We start from the raw sequence: 23,724 nt of genomic DNA on the forward strand, positions 1-23,724 counted from the left end.
TGCACGACATGGTCCTGCAGCACTGCTGTGAGCGAGCCCTGAGCCAGGAGAAAGCCCTGCACACTTCTAGGAATGAGGAAGAAAGGAAGGAAGGAAATAAGAAAGGAAAGAGAGAAAGAAAGAAAAAAGATTTCTGATTCCCATGGCTTTGTGGAATGGTTCCACATGGTTTTGGGCCCACAGATGAACTGGGTCTTTCTTAAAATAATTAAATTTGGGCCTTAGATGAAGTGGCAGGAAATGAGGAAGGTATGTGCTGAAAGCTGCATGCCAGATCTGGAACGTAGGTGAGCTTAGGTGCCAGCGTGTGGCGAGAAGCAGTCTCCCGCTGCACATGTCACTGGGCAGTGGCCCGGGGCCTGGTTCCGGCTGTGTCAGTGTCTCCACAGAGCTGTGAGGGAAGGGCCTGAGCCTTGATCACCAGCGCCCTGAGGCAGCCCTGGTGCAGTCTGAGCCCCACAGGGCCCCAGCCTGGAACATCCAGGTTTGTGCTGCATATCCCCAGTGCTGGGGCCGGCTCGGGGTGGGAGAAGCAGGAGCCTAGGTGCTCCAGGGGGTGGAGGAGAGTGGGAGACAGTCCAAGGGCACTTTCCAACCCCGCTGGGGGCACCATAAGCTTCCCTTCAGTTGTGCTGGTGAATGAAGGGGTCTGGGAGCCATGGACCACCCCCGAAGGCAGGAAGGAACATGCTGGCTTCCTGGTCCAGAGCAGACCAAGTCAAAGCTGAGCCCCCGGGTTTGACCTCTGGCTCTACAATCCAGTAGTCCGGGGGTGTGGCTGCTCTGTGCTCCTCTGGGCCCCAGGGCCCTTGCTATCAGGTGACAAACTGCGGCTTCCTGGGAGCAAAGGTGAGGGAGGCTTCAGGGAACATCAGTTCTCAGTGCATGTGTCCAGCCGTCTCTCCAGCTGTCCAGGGTGGGCTGCCTCCGGGTTCCTGGGCATCTGTGTGTCTGCAGAGCGCCTGGTGGGGGACCTGGAGGTGACTGGTCTCAGTGAACAGGTGAGTAGCAAGTGTGGACACAGTCCACTCCTGGGAAGGGAAGGGGGCCGAAACTGGGCCCTCCAGAGCTGTGGTGTCCCGGAGCACTGCAATCACAGGAGCAGACGAGTCACTCTGTGGCTGAGGCATTCGTGGCCAGGCAGCATCCAGGGAGGCCCCTGCATACCGTCAGGAGGACGTGGCACTGGGGAGATTGTGGTGGTGTCTGGGGTCTCCATGTGCTACCCCAAGGGGCTTCTGGGAGTTGCAGCTACAGTTTCACTGTGCAGAGCTACACACTAGCATCTTGTCCCTCCAGAGGGATCTTTTGGTGGCTGTCACCTCAGGGGCGGGGAGCAATTAATTCAGTGCTGGCGGCTCAGTCTGCAGATATTAGGGAGCATGCATCAGGCACCCCCACATGGGGAGGGTGAAGGGAGACTCGGGGCGCAAGCAGTGAGGATTAGCAGTGACAAGGACGAGGACAGCGCCTGAGTGACAAATGGAATCCATCTCAGGGGATGACTCTTGGTTAGCCATGATGGTGGGTGGGGAGTAACTCCAGTGACCCCAGTCATCAAAACAGAAATGAATATGTGTTTCTCTAAGGGTTCCCTGGAGGAACACATTCTGGCTGACACTTGTCCTTTATTTTACTTATTTATTTATTTACTTATTTAATATTTTTAGTGAATCACCATGAGGTACAGTTACAGACTTACAAACTTTGTGCTTACGTTTCAGTCATACAATAATCGAGCACCCATCCCTCCACCAGTGCCCATTCTCCACCATCAATGGTCCCAGTATCCCTCCCATACGCAAATAATGAGAGAGAAGAAAGTGACATGAAAAAAGCAATCACGCCTCAGAAAATCAAGTACCTTGGAATCAGTTTAACTAAGGAGGTAAAGGAGGTAAAGGACCTGTACAAAGAAAACTACAAAACACTACTTCACAAAATAAAAGAGGACACAAGGAAATGGAAACATATCCCCTGTTCATGGATCGGGAGAATTAACATTGTCAAAATGGCAATACTTCCAAAAGCATTATGCAGGTTCAGTGCCATCCCTGTAAGGATACCCATGAAACTCTGCAAAGAAATGAAATGTGTCCTTTTAAGAGTCCTGCCATCCCCTCTGAACCGACAGGGGGCTCTCAAAGGGCTAAGGGAGGGGCCAGGTGGAGTGGAGGCAGCATTTGGGTGCTGCCTTTCTCCTGGAGTCCGGTGCCTAATGCCTTTTCCAGCACAGAGGAAAACTGGGAAAACCTCCTCCAACCTGGCTTCCTGGGAATAGGGGACAGGAAAATCCAGGTTTGTCTGGGACTCCAACCTGTTCCCCTGAATGACTCACCCGGGCCACTGTCCTGTCTAAACTTGACTTTGATTAAATTGCACCCTCCTGGCAGGTCCTTTGTGCCAGGTGGCATGCAGTGTCGACTGTCTGGACCAGTGGCCCCTTAGTGGTGGTATATACTCCGGATACAACAGGTGCTGGGAAGAGAGTTTCTAAACGCAGTTTCTGGATCGATGACAACGTGTTTGAGCGTACCTGTTGGCTGGTCTTGTACTGGTCCTTCGAAAGTGATCTCCCTTATTTGTTTTTGATAAGCGCCTCCCAGCAGTGTTGGGGGCTGGGGAATGTTGACACATCTGGCCCAATGGTTCAGTGCTTGGGGTTGGCAGTAGGGTGCAGGGGGATCTTCTGGTGCAGAGGTGGGGGGTGTTTGTGAGTGTGTCTGTGGGCAGCACAGGGACTCCATTTGCCTGTGTGCTCTTGCATATGCCCCACCTCTATGCACCATCAACCCTGGCGCCTTTTTCATCTTGTTTAACTCTTCACATCTGTAGTATAGAGGTACTGTCCTATTGGGCAGTGGAGGAACAGTAACCTCCTAATTAACTGCTAGTATATGGTGGAACTTTGAACTCTGAACCTGTGCTTCCTGATTCCAGAGCTACACTCTTAATCATTACTCCTTAGGAGGTTTGGGGTCTGATTTGTCTTCCAGGTTATAAATATAAAACAACTATTTTTTTTGGTAAGCATCTTCCCTTTTACCATCTTCCCGTATAGTACCTACCAGAGTTTGTCATGTAATCAGCATGTAAGACAATGCATATAGGAATAATAACAATAGAATACTTAAGATAGCAGCCAAAGTAGCATATTCTTCTGGATACTTGCTTTTTAGAGCCTTTTATTTAAGTCTAGAGTTGTGCAGTTGTTGGGGGGTGTCTGCATGTTAGATGCTTATGTATAGCAATCTAATCAAGGCACAAAGCCTCTCATAATACACATGTACCCCAATGTATAATTAAAAACAACCAGAGAATTTAATTACACAGCTCTAGCTGCTGTGGATACCAAACAAGAGATAGTTTCCTTCCCTAGGATTTTAGAGGCGGACATTTTAACAACGAACTGCGATAGTGTGTCAGGTTTGGGGAGGGGGTCAGCACGGCGAGGGAAAAAACCCTGCGGAGGTGGAGAACAAGGAGGGGAAGGATTCAGCTCTTGTAAAGGGCTGACACTAAGAAAATAAATCTAATTTTTATTTGAATAGATTATAAAGGTCTGTAAGAGTGGTTGGGGCAGGTTGTGGAAGAAAAACACCTACGGGCCGAGAGCTTGCCTGCTTCACTTACTGTACCCTGAGTCAAATTATTGCTAGCTCACGTAACTCCATTCCTGCTAATTGGGATGTCATCAGACAGGCAAGTACGGGCGCCCGGGGGGGCCACCAGCTAGGGCCCCGAGTGCTGCCCCTGCCGGCATTCAAGCTCAACTGGCTGCATTGTAATTTTTCTTGTTCTTGAGATCACCACCCGCCTTCCCGTTTGCTTGCACCACTCAGGCCTCGCAGCGTCTGAAATTCACATCCCGCGCGCCACTGCGCCGCGCTCAGCTGTAAGACTCCGGAGCAGCCGCGGTCACGTGCCGGCATGACCGGCAGGGCGGGGGTGTGGGGACGGGGCAAGAGCAAAGAAGGAAGTGGAGGTGGGCGGGGCGTGTCATATGGGCCCGCCCCCTACCGCCCGCGGCAGCTTATCATTGGGCAGAGCTACCGCCGAAGCTCTAGCGCGCCGTTCGGATTGGCTGGGGGAACCTCGCAGGGGCGTGTTCGGCGGGCGGTAGGGCTGGAGCGGAAGGGAAGGCGCGCTCCTGAGAGGCGGAGTTGCCTAGGCGACGCCGGGCGCGCGCGCGCTCGGGAGGGGAGGGAGCAGGGGGTAGGGGGAAGCGAGCTCGGGCAGCTCGGTGACAAATCGGCTGGGCACGGCCAGGGGTCGGGTCCTGGGAGGAGGCGGAGGAGAGGGTGGGGCAGGCTTGGGAGCGGCAGGACCCGGAGTGGACGGCCAAGGCGGCGCGGGACGGGTCCCTCCCGGGTAAGGGGGTCAGCGCTGGGAGAGCGGGGTGCGCCGGCCAGCGCTGCTGGGGGACAGGGGGTGGCCTCCTTGTCCTGGTGCTCAGCACTCTGCGCGTCTGCTGGACACGGTGCCCGCCCCGCGCCGGGCCGGTGGAGGGCGACGCGGTGCGGCCACGGCCCCCCCCGCTGGCTGTCCGCAGGTCCTGGCGCCCGGGAAGGCTCGGGTTGAGGAGATGCGAGGTGGCGCCCCAGCTCTCGCCTGCCGCGGCTCCTTCCCTTTCCCCACAAATGGCCTCTGCTTCCACTTCCTGCCCTAGGGGGCTTGGAGGCCCCGCGGACCGTCCACTTCTTCAGCCCGGTCCGTGAACTGCTGCGTGGCTCGGGGGCGGTGAAGACCTCCGAAGGGTCTCAAACTCTTCCGAAGACCTCAGCGAATTGATTTGCAGCCGAGCTGGGTCGTGCTCCTAAAAAAAAAAAAAGTTGGAGCTGTTTTAGGTCCCGTCTAAGCCGTCTAAGCAGACCATGCGTTGATCAAGTACATTTCTTTGCTGTGCATCTAACCCCCCCAGTCCCCTTGGTTCCTTTTTACTATAGCTGGGACCAGTGTTACTTCTAATGGGAAGCTCCAGGGACTTGAAGAGTTTGCCAGGACTGGATACAGAGTGTTCCCTCCTTGCTCCCTTATAGATGTTCAGAAGTGTGTGTGTGTGTGTGTGTGTGTGTGTCTGTCTGTCTGTCTGTCTGTCTGTCTGTCTGTGTGTCTGTGTGTGTGTCTGTGTTTCTGAGTTTCTGATTCTGAACTGCTATCGTCAAGACAGCTCCTCCTAGACTGCGCTTTTGGCAGGGTACTTTTAGTTCTCACCTGGTGCTAATTTCCAGGTGAATACTGGGAACGCTGGAAGCTTGGTGTAATTCCCAGGTGATTTGTGGGGCAATTCCGTGGAAGAGAGAGAGACTCGCTGATTGCTTACTTGATTTATCTGTGATTTCATTGATTTCAGCCCTTTGTATGACAGGGAGCGTTCTGTTTTTAATTCCTTAACCTTGCAGCATTTAAATTTCGGAGGCACTCAACAGGTGTGGATTCGAGAGGGGGTGGCATCATTTCAGGGGTAAATGACCCGGCCTCCAGGCAGAGCATCCCTCTGTTTTGGCTGTCGAAGCTCAGATGGAGTAAGGCAGTGCTCCTTAATCCTGGAGCAAGAGAGAATGTTGATGTTGTCGCATATGGGAACACTGGGATTGGTAGCTTTGAACATGAAGGAAGAGCAGGAGGGTTTGAAACCTTAGAGCTGATCCTGGCTCTGAAACTTGACTAGTGGTGTGATCACCTTTTCACCTCTGTGCAGGGAAAGGCAGGACCAGTTATTCTCACTGACAAGATTATGGGAGAGAAGGACAAAGTGTTCTTTGGATTAGGGGCGAGATTGAGATAGGGTGGGAATAACCAGGGATTTGCCTTTCTTTTCTTTTTCTTCTTCTTTTTTTTTTTTTAGCGTTTTGATTGTATTAGAGTATTTTGGCTCTGCTTGCTCGCTTTTTCCTAATCACATCATTTCCCACTGGAAATAGTGCTTACTCTTAATCTAAGCATTTAGCAAGATTTCTCTATCTACAAGCAGTAGGGATTTTGTGTGGGGGGAAAAATATAAGTATGTGACTAGATATCTTCTGGGTATATGAGACCCAGACTCAGTAGAGAAACGAGAAACTTTGGGACCCGGATGTGGCCCATGTCGTAGAGCACATGCTACATGCTCTGTATGGTTCCCTGCCCATTGGTCCCGGCTCTGCTGGGAGTGGCCCTGGTGGTTGCCTAACACTTCCTGGAGCGCATCTGTACCCCTGAGTGCTGCTGGGAATAACCCACACAAGATTTTTTTTTTTTTAAAGGAAAAGTTCTAATTCTTGCATTTGCAATCTTTTGCCTTGATTGGACATGACATGAGACTCCTCAGCAAGTTTTGTTTGATTTTTGGGCCACATTCAGCGATGATCAGGGGTTACTCCTGGCTTTGCACTCCTGGTGGTGCTCAGGGGGCATATGGGATACCAGGGATCGAACCTGGGTTGGGCATGTGTAAGGCGAGTGCCGTGCCTGCTGTCCTTTCTCTCCACCCCTGGCAATTTTTAAATTTAAGAGTTGAACTCATCCTTTGTGCCCATCACTCAGTTCCACAATTCCTCTTTTTTTTTCCAGTTAATTTGAATTTTAGGCATATCATTATCGGTATATAGACATTTAAATTTATGGATATATCCTGGGAGGTCTCTGCTGAAAGCTAAAGCTGGAGACTGTAGAACCACCTAGAATTGAGTATTGGAAGAGATCTTGGTGAGCTCTTCCAAGGTTCCCAGCGTTCACTGGTCTCAAGATGGCAGAAGTTCCTCTTACCGAATCCAATTACTTTTAGAGAATGAGTCGTGCTGTTAGACCCACAGAACATTTGATTTTTTTAAAGCTAATGTTGCTAAGGAGAATCCTGAGTCAGTACTTGAGAAAATGGAACTTTCCCCTGATGACATGGATAAGGTGGAGGAGGAGGAGGAAGAGGAACATTTATGGAACATCAGCTGTCTGTGTGGCACACACATTGATCAACCAATAATAGATAACTATCTGGCAATGAAAGTTTGATTATGAACTGCCCCTTTTAGCTCCTTAGTTCCTATGGTAACTAGGAAGAAGACTCTGGATGCCTGGGAATATATATTCTTCATATTCTGAATGTAGATGGGGGCAAGTAGACTTTTGGGTGGGTGAGAATGAAAACAAAGGTAATGCCGAAGCTGAGTGCCAAAGAGGGGAGGAGTGATTAATAGCTGCAACTCTAGAATACTAAACTTGCCTCATTTTTATGCTTATGGTGAGAGAACTGCTTGTAATTTTACTGAGTGTCCTTTGTTAAGGTTGTAGATGAATCTGTGCTTAATATATTGATGTCTTTGTTACTTTTGTCAGTGCTTTGTGAGCAATTTGTAATTTATGTTCAGCTTGCTAGATTTAGTAGGTTGGATCCAAGTGGAAATATTCCAAGCTGTGTAATTTTACTTAGTAGTGTGACTTGAACCTGTGTGGCTACCTCTAAAATTAGTTGTTTCATTTTTTATTTTTTGCTTTTTGGGTCACACCTGGCGATACACAGGGGTTACTCTTGGCTGTACACTCTGGAATTACTCCTGGTGGTGCTCAGGGGACCATATAGGATGCTGGGAATCGAACCTGGGTTGGCCGCATGCAAGGCAAACGCCCTACCCGCTGTGCTATCGCTCCAGCCCTGAAATTTGTTTTGAATGGTGGTATTTAATCTAGAAAGTGTCATGTTACCACTTCTTCCTGCATCTAGAACCAGGCCTAATATGACATGGAATTAGATAGCATGTGGGGTAGAGTTTGGGACCAGAGGCAATCTTAGAGACTACTAGGATTCTTTTCAAAGGGTTTTTTTTTTTTTTAATCAGTGAGAAAAATCTTTGTATCATATGCTAATAGAAAGAATGTTCTACAGGAGAGTAAAGTGCAGCTGGAGTTTTTACTATTCTAGAAACTTTCAATATTATATTTGAAACTTTATGTTCTAGTTCTTCATTGTCAGATGCTGTAATTAATCAGCCAAATATTCAGTAGCTTTGGAAATTAGAAATTTAAATCTTGCTGGTCCCTAAACCAAATGGAACAGCTGAATTCTTTTTTTTTTTAATAACCCTATAACACATTGGAATCAAATTATTGTCAAAATGATCTCCTTGATGAACAGCTTAAAAGTAGTCATTAATCATCTGGCATTCTTAAAAATAAAACTCATTGGCAGAGTATCTGAAAAATCTTGGGAGAACCGAAGCCCTACCCTGTCTGTCTTTCAGTTATTTGAAATCTTTGGACAATATTTATTTGCCTAGTAAGTCATCTTTTCTTTTTTGAAATCCTAATGTATTTAAATGATTCATGAATTTATCAAGGGATTTTTTTTCTTTGAGCTTCTAGATGAAATCTTTTCAGAATGCCTGAGGTGGAGAGAAGAGTGTAGGAGTCCTGAACCTGAAGTCTGATAAAATGACCTCTAAGTTTCCTCCCATCTCTAAAAATCTTGGCGTCCTAATATGTCCAAATAACAAATATCCTTTGAATTTACAAAAAGAGGTTTCATATTTTTTTTTTTAAGAAAACTTAAAAAAAAAACCACGGTCAATTGAGAATGGCTTTGTTCATCCTACCTAGTTGGAGGTTGTCGGGTCACCATTTGCAGACTGGAAAAGTCAGCACAATTTGAATTTCCTCTGCTTCCTAGTTTGGGTGCTTTCCCATCCACTGCCCTGATTTATGAGTTAGTGTGTTTCTTTTATCCTACCAGCCCGGGTCCTCCTCTTCCTTCCACCTCCCCACCCCCCATAAAAACAGGAAAGGATTGGTAGCCAGTTATTTTTGTAGATTAACTGTGATTCTATTATTAGGGATGAATTTTAACCATTGTGGTCCCTCTCCTCATTCTTGTAGATTAAATTTTTTCTTTTAAATAAAAAAAATCTTATTTTTTTATATAATTATTTATATACCTTTGGTTTCTTGCTTTTGATCTTCCTGAAAGCAATGTGAGCCAAGACTAGAACTCGTGAAGGGGATTGAGAAAGAGCATTTAGCCTGTTTGTGGCACTGGGAGAAGTCAGGGCTGTCTCGGCAATGGTTGTGTGAGACTTGTCGGCTGTGGTGAATGCAGGGCTTTGGATTATGTTCATGGTGGGCATAAGGAGCTTGACACATACTTTATTAATTAATAAGGCCTTGTTTTTGGTTCTCAGGATAAAACCCAGGGCCACATATGTGAAGTACATGCTTTGCCACTGAGTGCTACCCACAGTCCTAAGCATACTTTTATTTGCATTTTACTTTGTGTTTCCCCAGCAATGCTCAGGGATTATTTATGCCTCTTCTTGAGGGGGACCATACATGGTGCCAGGGATTGAACCTGGGTTGGCCTCCAGCAGTCGGGAAGTGTCCTAGTGTCCTTCCCACTGTACTATGCTCTCGTCCCATACTTTTATTTGCTTTTCTTTTTTTTCCTTTAAGCCCGGTGATACTCAGAGGTCACACCTGGTGGTGCTTCAGGAACCATGTGGGATCCTGGGGATCAAATCTGTGTTGGCCATGTGCAAGGCAAAGAATCTTACCAGCTATACGATCTCTCTAGCCTCCTTTATGTGCATCTTGAGAAAAGCTTACACCTGTTTAGAGTGTAGATGGAAGAGGAGCTAACGTGGAAGAAGTTATTGAAGAAACTGTGACTGTTCAGGCTTGGTGACTGGGGCCCAATTACGGCAGAAGAGAAGGAAGAAAGTTTTGAGATATATTTTGTACCTGGAATCAGTGGGATTAGCCATGAATTAACTTGGAGAGGGGCAAGGGGAATTGAAGCTGATTCCTGAGTTTTCTACTTCCATCACGAGTTGGTGGGCTGACCAGAGAGCTCAGTGAACACAGACCCGGGGTCCATCCAGCACCGCCTGGTCCTCAGGCCAGGAGCAACCCCAAGTACTGAGCCAGGAATAGCTCCTGAGAACTGCAGGGTGGGACCCTCAAACAAAACAACGACCTGGTTACTTGAGTAACTTCTAGATGGGGAATAGTGGAGAAGGGGTGGATTTTCAAATAAGTGTAGTGAATCAAGAGTTGATTTGGGAATGTTAAGTTTGACCTTTTTCTTTCTTTCTCTCTTTCTAATGATTAACATCTCTTCCTGTTCTTTACTATTGTTGTTGTTTTGGCGAGAGGTGGAGAGGGGGGCTGGAGGGAGGGGAGGCACACTTGGGAAACGTGGCCATGGCCTGAGGGTCATGCTAGACACGTGTTCCTGTCAGGAGGGAACCCCCGCCTCATCCCTGCGAGGCAAGCAGGTGATCTGCCACTCAGCTCTGCACAGATCCCACAGGGAGGGTCTTACAGGACCCTAATCGGGGCGAGGGAGCTGAGTTGGAGATCATAGAGTTGGAGTGTGACCTGGGCACATTGTAAAGGCTGGAGGCTTCATCACAAGCCCCAGAAAAAAATGGATGTGACCCGGGAGCAGAGTGTGAGACTGACTCTGAGGAATGTGGACCCCGAGAAGCTCTGGGAAGAAGAAGGGCTGGCAGGCGTTTCTGAGACCGGCTGCCCGAGAAGCGACAATCACGAGGAGAGGGTGGTGGCAGCCAGGGAGGGCCCTGGAGGAGATGCCCAGCAGACCCTCACGTGCGCCCGCCGGAGTCTTTCCCAACTCGGGCCGAGTTTTATCACAGTTGTTAACAGGCTCATTGGTAAGAGGAGTGGGGATGGGAGAGAAGAAAGAGGTTTTTATTGGTGTTTGCAACATGAGATTTATTGGTGACCTTGACCAGACCGGATTCCTTAACGTTCTGCTGGGGGAGGTAGCCCGCTCACAGCTGATTTCCTGAGTGAAGTTGGGAGGGGAGTGAACTAGGCCTTGCAGTTCCGAGGGGTGCTCTTTGGGTGAGGAACGTCTCCTGGGAGTAAATCGGTGAGCCGGACTCATGGGCTCCACCCTGGCCTGCTGACTCAGAGCATGCATTTTAACAAGCTTCCCAGGTAATTTGTATCTGCATTCAAGTTTGAGAAGCATTGGCGCTGATCATTGGGGTTCCAGAGAAATTATATCTTTAGCTTCCAAAGGGCGGGGTATGTTTAAGGAAGGGTACCAACTTCATGGGCTGGAACGATAGCACAGTGGGTAGGGAGTTTGCCTTGCACACGGCCGACCTGGGTTCAATTCTTTCACCCCTCTCAGAGAGCCCGGCAAGCTACTGAGAGTATCCCGCCCGCATGGCAGAGCCTGGCAGGCTACCTGTGGCGTATTCGATATCTCAAAAACAGTAACTTGTTGTCTCACAATGGAGATGTTACTGGTGCCCGCTCGAGCAAATCGATGAACAATGGGACGACAGTGCTACAGTGCTACCGAATTCATAGTGTCTGCATTGTTGGGAACATACTTCAAGGCTAAGTCACTGAGGCAGGAGGAAGAGGAGAAGGCGGGGCTGCATGATACCCAGAGCCTGCGTGGCCGTTGGGTTCGGCCTTTGCCGAGAGCTGGCATTGGGCTGTGCATGCAGCAGGAGACGGGAGGTGATGGAACCAGGTGTCAGTAGGTGTGTAGATCTGGTGGAAGACTGACAGGGGTTGTGCTTGCCGGCTTTGGAGTCTGGGCGGAGAGCAGTAAGGGCTTCGCTGAGAGTGAGCACAGATCCCTCAGGGAGCTCGGGCAGCTGTCTGTGTGGGAGAGCATTCGTACCCTCAGGAGGTGTGGTAACAGCGGTGGCTTGGCTTTCTTTCTCTTTCCTGCAGCTTTGTCTGGCCAGGGGCAGGTGTTGGCAGGGAGGAGACTCAAGCAGCGAGGGGGGGACTGTCCTTGCAAGAGTATGGAGCTGGGCTGCGGGGTCTGAGCTGCTGAAGCAGGGAAGAGGAGCCCCAAGGCTGGTGCCAGAGAGAATGGGCTGGAGACCAGTGCTCCCCGGTGTCCAAATTGGGAGTGAGCAGGCACCTGAACAAAAGACCTTAGAAGGGTGGGGGGTGAGAGGGGGTAACTCACCACTGCTGCCCCTGGAGTTGCAGGTGTAACTCTAGAGGTGCTGGGCAGATCGAGGAAAGGGTTTTCCCCGCCACTCTCTCCCCGCTTTGTGCTTGTGATGACATCTGAGGCTCCCCGCCTTCGTCGGGATGCTCGTGCACCGTGATGCTGGTGCACCGGAGATTGCTAGTGTGCCACGGATGACAAAACCCGTGTGAGCAGGATGGCACTGACTCTGTGGGGGAGTGCCAGGGACTGAACTGCAGCCTTTTGCCTGCCAGGCAGACACACTACCCGAGAGCCACATCCCTGACTGGGGGCAAGGGGGGGAAAGGTTTTGGCAGGGAAGGTGACTTGAGAGCAGCTCTCGGCTGGATGTCTGTATGAACCCCGGAGGCCGTGAGGAGAGAAGACAAGCTGGGTTGAAAGGAAGTCTGCAGGAGACAAGTAGTGAGAGTGCTTGAGGGAAGACGTGTGAGTGACCAGGTGGGGGGAGGGGGACCTGCCCAAGCCTCTGAGATAAAAGACTTGTGCAAGAGGAAGGAGGAGATGGCCGATTAGAGAGGTAGATATTGGAAGGGACCGATGGCTCCCAGGCACATAGCTGGGAGCAAAACAGCCTCTGCACACATGGGTCTTCCCATGTCTCGGCTCAGGGAGGCCAGAAAGTAGAAGGGAGACTCTTACAGGGAGGAGGGTCTGCTGGTAGGTTTGGTACTGGTGACTGGATGAGCTGTCTCAGGGATGGGTGCAGTCCTAGTGAGATGAAGTGGAGAGACTGGGAAGTGTGCATACAGGAGGCCGGGCCGGGTGATTCAGCACCCTCCTGTACTAAATTCTCAGCTCTCGGCAACTTATGCGGGTTTCCTAAGGCATCATTACACTCTCTCTCTCTCTCTCTCTCTCTCTCTCTCTCTCTCTCTCTCTCTCTCTCTCTCTCCCTCCCTCCCTCCCTCCCTCCCTCTCCCTCTCTCTCTCTCTCACTCACTCTCTCTCTCTCTCTCTCTCTCTCTCTCTCTCTCTCTCTCTCTCTCTCGCATCCTTCTACACTAAGTTCTCTAAGGCATCACACATACACACTCTCTCTCCTATCTCTCTCTCTCTTCAGCACCCTCCTGCATTAAGTTCCCCTAAGGCATCACTCTCTGTCTCTGTCTCTGTCTCTGTCTCTCTCTTTCTCCAGCAACCTCCTGCACTAAGTTCCCAGCTATTGGCAACTTCCTCATGCTGGTTCCCTAAGGCAACACACACACACACACACACACACACACACACACACACACATACACATACACACACACGCCGCAGGGGTTGATGGGGGGGTGGTCGGAGAGTAGCTTTGTGAGAAGTTTCAGGAGCTGCAGGGGACACTAGGGTAAGTCCTGAAAAGTGGCTTGGGGGCACCTCTAAAAACAAGGGGTGTCTTTTGGGGTGAGAGAAGATAGTCCGATGATGCTAATCGAACCACTCCTTTGAGCCCCAGATGGGGCCCTTCTTCCTGAGTCTGTCGCTCCTCTGGACCCTCAGCTCCCCCAGTTACTCTGTGAAACAGGCGGAGAATGCAGGGCCCGGGCTGATGACTTACTGTGAGGTGAGTGGCGTGAGGGAGGCCTGGTGGCCTCTTAGGTGCTGCTCTGCGTTTGGCTGGAGCAGGGGGAGGGGCTGCTGAGGGAGGGCCGTGGCTGGGCCTGTCTCTGGACGCTTCACTCTGAGGCCAGTTTCTTAAGACTGTCTAGACCAGATGCTATTCACAAAGTACTCAGAGCCAGGTATTCTGAGACGTTTCCTCATTTCATCTTCATAGTAACTTGAGGATATAAGTCTCTCGTGTATTTTATAGATCAGAGGCAGAGAAAAGCAACTTAACTAAGACCATTAGCTTCCTAATAGGAAATACTACTTTGCTCTGTCCAGGGCTCCCCCCACCCCCATCCTCTGTAAATAAATACTTTAAAAATGTTGTGACAAGATAGACACAACATAAAATTTACCTTTCGAATGTTTTAAAAGTGTATCGAATTCAAAGCCTTTAGGAGTAGTCACTCCGCTGTGCTGCTGCCATCCCCGCTGTCCCATCTCGGCACGCTATCTTTCCATCCTGAAATTCTGTCCGTTAATGTGTTGATTGAACCGCATCCAGGTGAGAGCCACGGCTAGCACCCTCATCAGCGTGTTCAGCGTTACTCCCTCCCACCTTTCCCTCCCGCCGGCCCCCAGAACCATTATTTCACTTTCATCTTTAAGAATTGGACTCATATAACTGGAATCACGTATGTTTGTCCTTTTATGGAGGAGTGAAACAATTACTTCTTTCATTTAGCATGCTTTCATCAGGTCACACCCATGTTGTAACTTATAAGACTTTTATTCCTTTATAAGGCTGAATATTCATTTGTATAGCTATTCCCTATTTTATTTATCCTGTCAGTCATGAACTCTTGAGTTACTTCTGCCTGTTGACTTACTTACTTTTTTTCTCTCTCAGTGCTGGGGATGCAACCTAGCGCCCCACACACGCCAGGCAAGTGCTCTAGGGCTGGGCTCACTCCCCACAGCCTCTTCCCACTGACTGTTAGAAGAATGCTGTAAGCGTTGGTGTAAGTTCTGCTTTTCAATTCTGCTTTTGGTACGTTTCCTCCTGAGTCTTTTGGGATCTCTCTGTCTCCCTCTCTCTCCCCCCTCCCTCCCTCTTCCTCCTTCCCTCCTTCCACCTGGTGTGCATAGGGGGCTAGTCCTGGCTCTGAGCTCGGGACACCAGCTGCGGTCCCACAGATCAGCCTGTGGTCAGTCACATGCAAGACAAGTGCCTTCTTCCATGTGCTGTCTCTTTGCCCTCCCTATTTTTCTCTTTAGTGAGCTTCATTTATGTTGTGGTTGATTCAGTGGTTCAACTTTATTGCTGTTAAATATTAACCGCATCATACATTGACTTGACCGATTCTTTTCTCTCTTTCCAAAACATTTTAGGCTCTGTGGTTTACAAAACTAGTGATAGGATTTCATACGTGAAACATCCCAGCACCTCACCCTCCACCTTCTTTCCTTCCTGTCTGCTTCCTTCCTTCCACCAGTGCCTCAGTGGCCTTCCCCGTCCCCTTCTCCTCCCCCCCCCATGGAAAGCTTCCTGCTGAGGAGTGTTTCCCAGTGTCCAGTGTCCATTGTTGGCTTTGGGCATTATTCTCCTGCTCTTTTTTTTTTTTTATGTCCCATACATGAGAGAGATCATTTTGTCTGTCCCTCTTCTGCCTCACTTCACTCGTGGTACTTTCCAGATCTATCCACATAGCAGCAGCACATTGTATGATTTCATCTTGTTTTTAAAGCCGAGCTTTTGGACCCATAGTTGTGTGTCACTGATGTGAGTTTTGGTATCTTGCATTCATATCTGAATAGCTTCCCCACCCCAACTCCGTGCACTAATGGAGCTGCCAAGAGCAGTGACTTAGTGTCGACTCTGAAGCCAGGCTTCTGGGGTTCCAACCAAGCCTGGCATTGACTCGTCAAGTGAGGTGGCCAATCTCCAGTGTGCTACAGATGCCCGGAAGTAGAAGGGAAGTGGTGACAGTACCGCTCTCACAGGGCTTTACTTGAAGAGTACCTCGAATAGGGGCATGTGTACCAATTTGACCTCAGTCATTGAGAGATGGAGTGCTTGAGTATCTCCCAGGGCTGCCTTTGAGGTGGGAGGAACTGGGATGTGTCTTCCTGGAGTAGACCATGCAGAGGGCAGTTAAGATCCCTTGGGGGGGTGGGCGTGTGTTGGGAGCAGACATTATCTCGACACATAAAAACAAATCAATAATTGAAAACTGCCTTCCCTTCATTTCTTAAGGCTCTGTAGTCCAAAAAATCCATTCAGTAGGTGCATTATCTTCGGTTGCCACTTGTCCCTGTGGAGGTCTCTCATCCCGGAAGGAATTCTTGGTTTTTTTTTTTTTTTTTTATCTACCGCAGATCACATGTCTGCTAAGTCCTAGGCATGCTCAGGGGACTGCAGATCTGTGTGGTAGGACTTACCAGGTCTCGGCTAAAAACAACTGGTTTTCCTCAGTGCTCTGTTGGGTCTATAAAGTAGCATGGAGACCCCTGAGACTGGGGGGAAGCAGCTATTTCGCGGGTGACCAAAGTGATGGGGGATGCTTTTAAGCTATGCTAAATAACAGGAGGCCTTTGATCAGGAAGAAGGGTGGAGAGAGAGACAAACCATGCCCCTCCTCACCTGTGCAGGTGCTTCCCTGAGTGACTCCACAGCATTCTGGGTTTGGTTGCAGTTACTTTTGTCTGCTTTTGCTACTGGTGAGGGCACAGAGGGAGAGGCTCGTTAGGAAGCAGAAATTCATGAAACATATTCCCACAGACACACACAGGAGCACTAATTGAAGTTGTTTTGCAGCTCTTATTTCAGAGAGAAACTGCAAAAAATATCGGAAAGGAAGTTGAATCATTTAATTCGACTTCCTTATTTTTGTAGACATGGAAACTGAGTCATACATGAGGAGACTGTAAAAATACTCTGATCCCTGGTGCCGATGGCGATAGCAGCTGCACCAAGGAAGGGGAAAATGACGTTTCCTTTGTTCATTTAGTGTGTGGAGGAAAGGTGGCCCCGGCAGAAAGAGGAACTCTGAGCATTTTCATGGCTTAAGTTGTTTTTGCCACCACCATCACACACCAGGATTTCTTATGTAGTGAAGAGCAAGATAAAAATGATGCATTTACCGAACAGAGACGTTAAGACCATTAGTATATTTATTAAGTGACTCCCTCAGCACTGCTTTGCCAGGGGATCGCATTCAGAGCCCTGTGCGTGCCAGGCATGTGCTCTGGTCCTTTGGGGTATCTTCCCTGACCCCAGTATCTCTGATTAATGGAAAGATTTGATAGTGGTTCAGCCCTGGGAGAGCCACCTTCATGCTGTTTCATCCCTTGGCAGGGCTTGGTTAGAAAATCTCCCCAGTTTGGTAGTGAGCATCCACACATGCTCTCCCGAAGCCCCTATTTAAGGGAGTGGGCAAAGTGATGAGATTCTTATATGAACTAGGTTGCTCTAGCAGCGGAAGAGTAAAAGTGGTGGTGGAGGGAGTCGGGGGCCCTGAGCGCCTGGTAGAGCACATGCAAGGCCTCCAGTTCATTCCCTGCCACTGCATGCCTCCCCTCCCCTGACTGCTAACACACCCAGTGTTGGTGAGTGTGGTCCTGGCATCCTGTCCAGGTGTCCCTGTGCTTGGCCCCTATTTAAGAATAAAGGGGGAACTGTTGGTCACTCTAATGAAGAGTCTTCTAAACATAGTATTTTGGAATTTGTATGAAAATACCAAACTAGTGTTTTCTTTACGGCTTATTTCATAAACTTGCTTGATTTGATCTGCTCAACTTGAGGAAGTGTAAATCGATGTTTTCCATTTGTTTTTGAAATCAGGAAACAGTGACTTAGACCTTTTAGGGTTAAATAATGGAAATCAGATAGGCTGAATCTGGGAGTTCATTTACAGTGTTTGCTAGAGTTTATGGACAGGAGCGATAGCACAGCGGGTAGGGCATTTGCCTTGCACTCGACTGACCTGGGTTCGATTCCTGTATCCCTCTCGAAGAGCCCTGAAAGCTACCAAGAGTATCCTGCCCACACGGCAGAGCCTGGCAAGCTACCCGTGGCGTATTCGATATGCCAAAAACAGTAACAGCAAGTCTCACGATGGAGATGTTACTGGTGCCCGCTCAAGCAAATTGATGAACAACGGGACAACAGTGCTATAGTGCTACTACAGTTTATGATGACTCTAGTTAGGGCAAAGTTTGCCATTTAGACAGCATGTGACTAAGAGGGTGACACCTACACAGCGAGAGTGCAAGAGAAGGCCGACCTGGTACTTGCTCCCAGAAAGCTTTAATGGAGAAAAGCAAGTTGAAAAAGGAACTTTTCAGATCATCAAGTTAGGGGCCGTGTAGGGAAAGATGCCAAGGACTCAAGAAGAGGATGACGGAGAGGGGACTGCTGGAGACGCCCAGCGAGGCCTCTGAAGAAGTGACATGGATTCGAAACCAAGCGAAGAAGGAATTAAGCCACGAACATGGATGCAGAAAAAGGGTTAGGGGCTGCGGGGACTGTGGTGGTGTGGAGCGCCTGGAGCGACAGGCGCCGGGGTAGATCAGACCTGTCCCTGTGTAGAGACCCAGCAGGGAGTGTCTGGGCGCATTTTACAAGCACCAGATAACTGGCCTTGAGTCTCACCCACCCCCCTCAAGAATTGCCACCTAAGCTTAGCCAGTCATCCCTAACTGCAGTATCTAGCCCTAGTTGGGATGGGGCCGGGGCAAAGCAGACTGGGAAAGGTGGTAGGTCAGTAATGCTAAACTCTATGTGATTGGAATTTGCCCAGACTGGGCTCTTTAGCCCAGACCCCCTATAAAATACGTGAGTGGGCATTTGGCTATAAATGTGTATTTGGCTATACGCGTGTATTTGGCTATAAAGTGAGCGGCCATCAGCTTTCTCCCGGAGTGGTTTCTCCATGCACCTGTCATCCTTCCACCAGCTGTCTGCCCGGACCCAGTGCATGACATGTCTGGGCACATTGGGGAAAAACTGTTCCCCAACATGGTGGAGAACTTGCGGACAATGAGGTTGCACAGGTAGAAATTAGGGATGGGGAGGAAAGAGTGGGTTCTGGAGATGTCCATCATTTGAGCCCCTGAAGCAAGCGCTATTCTGAACATGTAGTTATGGACCATAGATAACGATTTGGCTAAAGACACCTTTGGTTGGGGTTAGTTTCTTTGCAGACAGGAGCTGTAACCATCCACAGGACAATTTACATTCCCTGGAAGCATCTTCAGCTGAAACTATTCTACTGGACCTTGTGCTTTATTCATTCAGAGTGGGGTGCCCAGCTGGGTCTGATTCCTTGAGCTGAGTGTTACGCATCCTTTCGAAGCTGAGTGTTCATTTAGTTAGGCCTCTGCTGTTGGAGGTGAGAGACGTGTAAGCTGAGTGAAGGGGTTTGTTGGAAGGGTATCACTGGATGTCATTGACTCAGAAAGAGAAACAAAAGACCAAACCATGAAGCAAGCAGAGGGAATGGGTAGGACTCCGGAGCAGCTGGCCCCGGCCTCGCCTGCGCCAAGATGCTGCAGTATTTCTCTCCACATACTGGCTCTGTCTCTCTCATGCTGTAGTTCAGCTTTCACCATTTGGCAAAAAAACATAGCTGCCAATTTGTAAAAATGAGTGGCCTCCAGACATGCTTTGTTTGCTCACATAGTGCATTTAAAAATCGATTCAGTTATTAACATTTAAAAAGGGAGCTTTCTCACAAAAAATCCACATTTGGGCTTTCTTGGAAAATCAAAGTGACTATTTAAATCTCTGCATTTATCTGACCCTGAGGAAGTGCCCTTCCTTTTGGGAGGGATCTGCCTTGTCTGAGGCATAGCAGGGGCCTGGAGGACTAGGGCAGGGCCTTCAAATGCCGGCCTTACAAACACTTGGTCACAAGTTCGAGTCCCTGGTGTCCCAGATGTGTTGAGTCCAGCTCTGGCAGCTGTTTGTGGTCCCAGGAAGGCACGGCAGGTGTTTTCAGGCCACGCCATAGCCGGATGTATGTGAACACCACAAAGGAGAATGACCCCAGTGAGCACTGCAACTAAAATAATATGCAAGTACCATTGCCAGAAAGTGTGATCCCTGGCAAGCATGTGTAAGAGCAATGCAACTGAAGAGTAAAAATCTTGGTGAGTCCTGTGGCCAAATGTGTGGCCTCCAAATGCGTGGTAGAGGTACAGACCTCTACCACCGCCACAATAAAAAAGTGTGAACATGACAGCTAAGAGTGAGTGTGCGTCTCTTGATTGGTCATCATTACAAAAGCAACAATGGAGAGTGGGGGTGGGGTGAACTAGAAACAAATATGAACAAGAAATGAGATCTGGGACTATTAAATCAATAAAAGGTAGTAATTTTGCTATTTGCTTTGCCTGAGGCACCTTCTCCCAGTGTTAGCCTCCACAGGCCTGACCCCTGCGTCTCGGGGTAAGTGTGCCCTCTGAGGATCTGCCACTCCCAGGGAATGGGGACCACATGCTGGCATATCCCTCATCTTGCTCACCTTTACTCTGTCTCCCATAACACCCATGTGGATGGCTAGGGAAGCAGTTTCTAGAAAAGGGATACTTGGCAGATAGTATCTTCCGTGACGTATTTGTAAAAAGCTGTATACTCTTTAATTTGAAATTTTTTTAAAAAAGTCTCATTTTTTCCCCTTCTAATTAACTGCCATAATAGAGCTTCTGGGTAGGACTTAACTTTAAGAATCAATGTTGGGGGCTGGAGTAATAGCACAGCGGGTAGGGTGTTTGTCTTGCACGTGGCTGACCCGGGTTCAGTTCCCAGCATCCCATATGGTCCCCTGAGCACCGCCAGGGGTAGTTCCTGAGTGCAGAGCCAGGAGTAACCCTTATGCATTGCCGGGTGTGACGCAAAAAAAAAAAAATACAAAGAATCAATGTTAAAGCATTGTAAGGGTCTGTCTCACAGTGATTCAATAAAAAAGCTGAAAAAAAAAAGAATATTCATACTAGAGCAGCACTTATGAGACACAGCATTACATATTTGAAGACTTTTGAGAAAGATGTGGCATAGTATGAGTTAGGGAAGATTGTGCAAAATGTTTCCTTTTTGTTTCTTAAAATTCTGCCCTTGTCATTCTTGCACTTATTCTCAGAGCATTTCTCGGTCATGCAATTGAGGTCAGAACTGAAGGACCCAGGGCTGGAGAGATAGCACAGCGGGTAGGGCGTTTGCCTTGCACGCGGCCGACCCGGGTTCAAATCCCAGCATCCCATATGGTCCCCTGAGCACCGCCAGGGGTAATTCCTGAGTGCAGAGCCAGGAGTAACCCCTGTGCATTGCCAGGTGTGACCCAAAAAAGCAAAAAAAAAAAAAAAAAAAGAACTGAAGGACCCAGAGATAATATATGAATATGACACACTCTGCCCAGTGAGGGCACATGAGACTATTTACAAATAACCGCAAGATTGCAACGTATCCTTAGAGTGACAGTGCTGGAGGGAGGCAGGGGAGGGACACACTGCCTGGGAACTTGCAGCGGCACACTCAGGTGCGCCACGCCTGTGTGTCTTAGCTGTTTCACAATTGGGTGTTAGGTGCTAGGAAATGAGACTGCACACCAGTTTCCAACACTGATGGAAATGCCTGTCTCCTGAGACACGTCACTGCAGCATTGCCACTCATCAGCATTTAGAATCCTGTGGTTCTTTGCTGCTGGTGTCTCTGCATACTTAGAGTATGGTTTTAAAGGGCCAAGTCAGTCCTCCTTGGCCCTAATTATATCTGGTTATTGACCCTAACATACATCTGATTGTAGCAGGAAATGGTACAAATGACTGGAATTTGCTTGGACGTGTAGTTTGGTGCTGCTTGATGAAGTGGAGGCTGGGGGCCTTGGGGGAGGGCTCTACTGCAAGGCGCATGCCTAGCATGCATGAGGCTCTGCGTGCAGTTCCTGTCACTGCCTGCGCCGCTAGCCAGCATCAACAGGTGTGGCCTATAAAATTAAAACAAACTGTAGATTGACTTGAAAGTGATTTTTTTCCTTTTTTTTGGGGGGGGGTCACACCTGGCAATGCACAGGGGTCACTTCTGGCTCATGCACTCAGGAATTACTCCTGGAGGTGCTCGGGGGACCATATGGGATGCTGGGATTCGAACCCAGGTCGGCCGAGTGCAAGGCAAACGCCCTACCCGCTGTGCTATCACTCCAGCCTCGAAAGTGACTTTTAGGCACCATTTAAGACCCTACAGGATCCTCTTCCTCATCCAGATTCCCACTTTAGATGTCCCAGTTACTGATTTTTAACTGAAATCTTTACTGTGCTAGTTGTAAAATGTTTATATCCCAAATCAAATGCACTGCTTTCACTTATCAGTCTGTCCTGTTCAACAGGAGATCTTTTTTTCTCTCTTGTTTATTGACAATTTATTACAGGCACGAAGTCATGGATTTCTAATTTTCCAAGTCTCTATTCATTACTGCCCTTAATTAGTTTGGTGTTTAAATTATCCCAGATTTAGGATTGTCTTTTTAAAATTGTTTTTAAAGGATTAAAAACATGGATAATAATTATTATTTATTACTACAAATATTATGACTTATGACCTATTAGTAATATCTGGATTACCTTTAAGTTACTATCTGAGTAAATGCAGTTCTTTGCATAGCTTGATTGTTTCTCATGTTTTATGTACTGTATTCTCCAGGATACTGGAATTTTAGGAGTGACTGGATGAATACATTTTCTTCTGCAGTTTCAAATTCTCATTTGATTTTCATGACTAATCCGGTAATACAGACAAGATAATATCTGGATTCTACCTGCCAACTCCATTTTTTTCTACCTTAAATTTAACAAAAGACTAACAACCGTTATTAGCTAATGGGTCTAAGTTTCCTTAGAAACAGACCCTTCCCCCCGCCCCCGCCCCCAAACACATTTTTCAATACTTTATATCCTGAAATTTGCTTTCAGAATTTTGTGTGGCAGGAGAATATGTGTTCTGGTACTTGAATCAATGCTGTGATAGAGCCCGATCTAGTGTTAATATATCACAAAACTTTGTGTAGAGGAACCATTTCCTAGCCCTTTGCCTCCCCACCAGGGCATCTAGTTTTTGTAGTTTGAAGTGTTTTGTTTTTCTACATGGGAGGGTAGGTGTTGTTCTCATGGATTTAATAGTACTGTGGAAGCTAAGCTGGGTTGGAAGCCCCATGGCATTTTTCAAGGTTAAGTTTCTTTTTTTGTGGTTGTATTTTGGGTCATACCTAGAAGCGCATCAGAACTGCTCCCTGCTAAAAGGCAGAGGTGCTTAGGGAACCACGCAGTGCCAGGAATTGGGACCAGTCCTCCTGCGTGCAGTGCATGTGTCCAGCCCTTTGAGCCACCTCCCCGGCCTGCCGATGTTCCTTCAGACATTACTTTAGGCGCATTTGCACCCAAGTCGGTTCCCCAGCCTGTTCAGTGTGCTTATGTGCTCCCTGAATCCTCTACGATGGAGAAAGGCAGATGCGCCCACCAAGGGCCTGTTGCACAACAAATCCTGGAAACGGAAAGCCCTCGTTCCTGTTGCACGGGATAATTAACCTCTGTTTGTGCAAGCCTGGGCTTCCTTGGCTCTTCCAGCTCAGAACCCCTTATGGAGTCACGAGCAAAAGCTGTCAGATTTGGATTCATCACAGAGTTGACTTTTAATTAACTTTTGGTCACTGAGGTTCAGAAACCTTTTCTTGTTGCCATATTTCTCTCGACCACCACATTTAGTTTTGCCACTCCCGGTGGGCCTCTGACCTGCAGTTTAAGAAACTGGGGTGAAAACTAGTGTTCATCTGCTTATTACTGGTGCAGTTGTTCTCGCGCTGAAGCATTTCTCCAGCATGCCAAGTTGGTGGAAGCAGTTCTGCGGATTGGAAACTTCAGTTGGGTTCAGTCTTTAGTTTTTCTAGCTACTTTGGCAAATATCTGTTGGCTAGTTGAATAGAGAAATTGACTTTTTGTTTTGAAAATAACCGTTCAGAATTAGACATCTGCATATGTTTGAAGCCCCACCCCCAGCATGGACACTCTTACTTCTCCATCTTCACTTGACTTTGATCATTCACAGGAAGTAGAGAGACCTTTTGCTTTGGAGAAATTGGGTGTCAGGCTGGTGGCCTGGAGGGTCCCGTCTCAATCAGGCCCCAGCCTGAGCTTCCCAGGAGATGCTGCAGACCTCAAATGAGGCCAAAGCCGTTTTATCTTCCTCATCC

The 23,724-nt window shown here is 48.4% G+C and overlaps 1 protein-coding gene across 1 annotated transcript in view; it reads left to right on the plus strand.

Moving 5' to 3' along the window:
* The first annotated feature begins 4,231 nt into the window (after window positions 1-4,231).
* The window catches only part of RALB (RAS like proto-oncogene B), a 43,609-nt gene continuing 24,116 nt past the window's right edge, over window positions 4,232-23,724 (plus strand). Inside the window, exon 1 of the mRNA XM_004608150.2 lies at window positions 4,232-4,371. The gene's annotated coding sequence lies outside the window, so the exon portion shown is untranslated. The remainder of the gene's footprint in view (window positions 4,372-23,724) is intronic.

Source organism: Sorex araneus, chromosome X, assembly GCF_027595985.1.
Source record: "Sorex araneus isolate mSorAra2 chromosome X, mSorAra2.pri, whole genome shotgun sequence".
NCBI classification, from domain to species: Eukaryota; Metazoa; Chordata; class Mammalia; order Eulipotyphla; family Soricidae; genus Sorex; species Sorex araneus.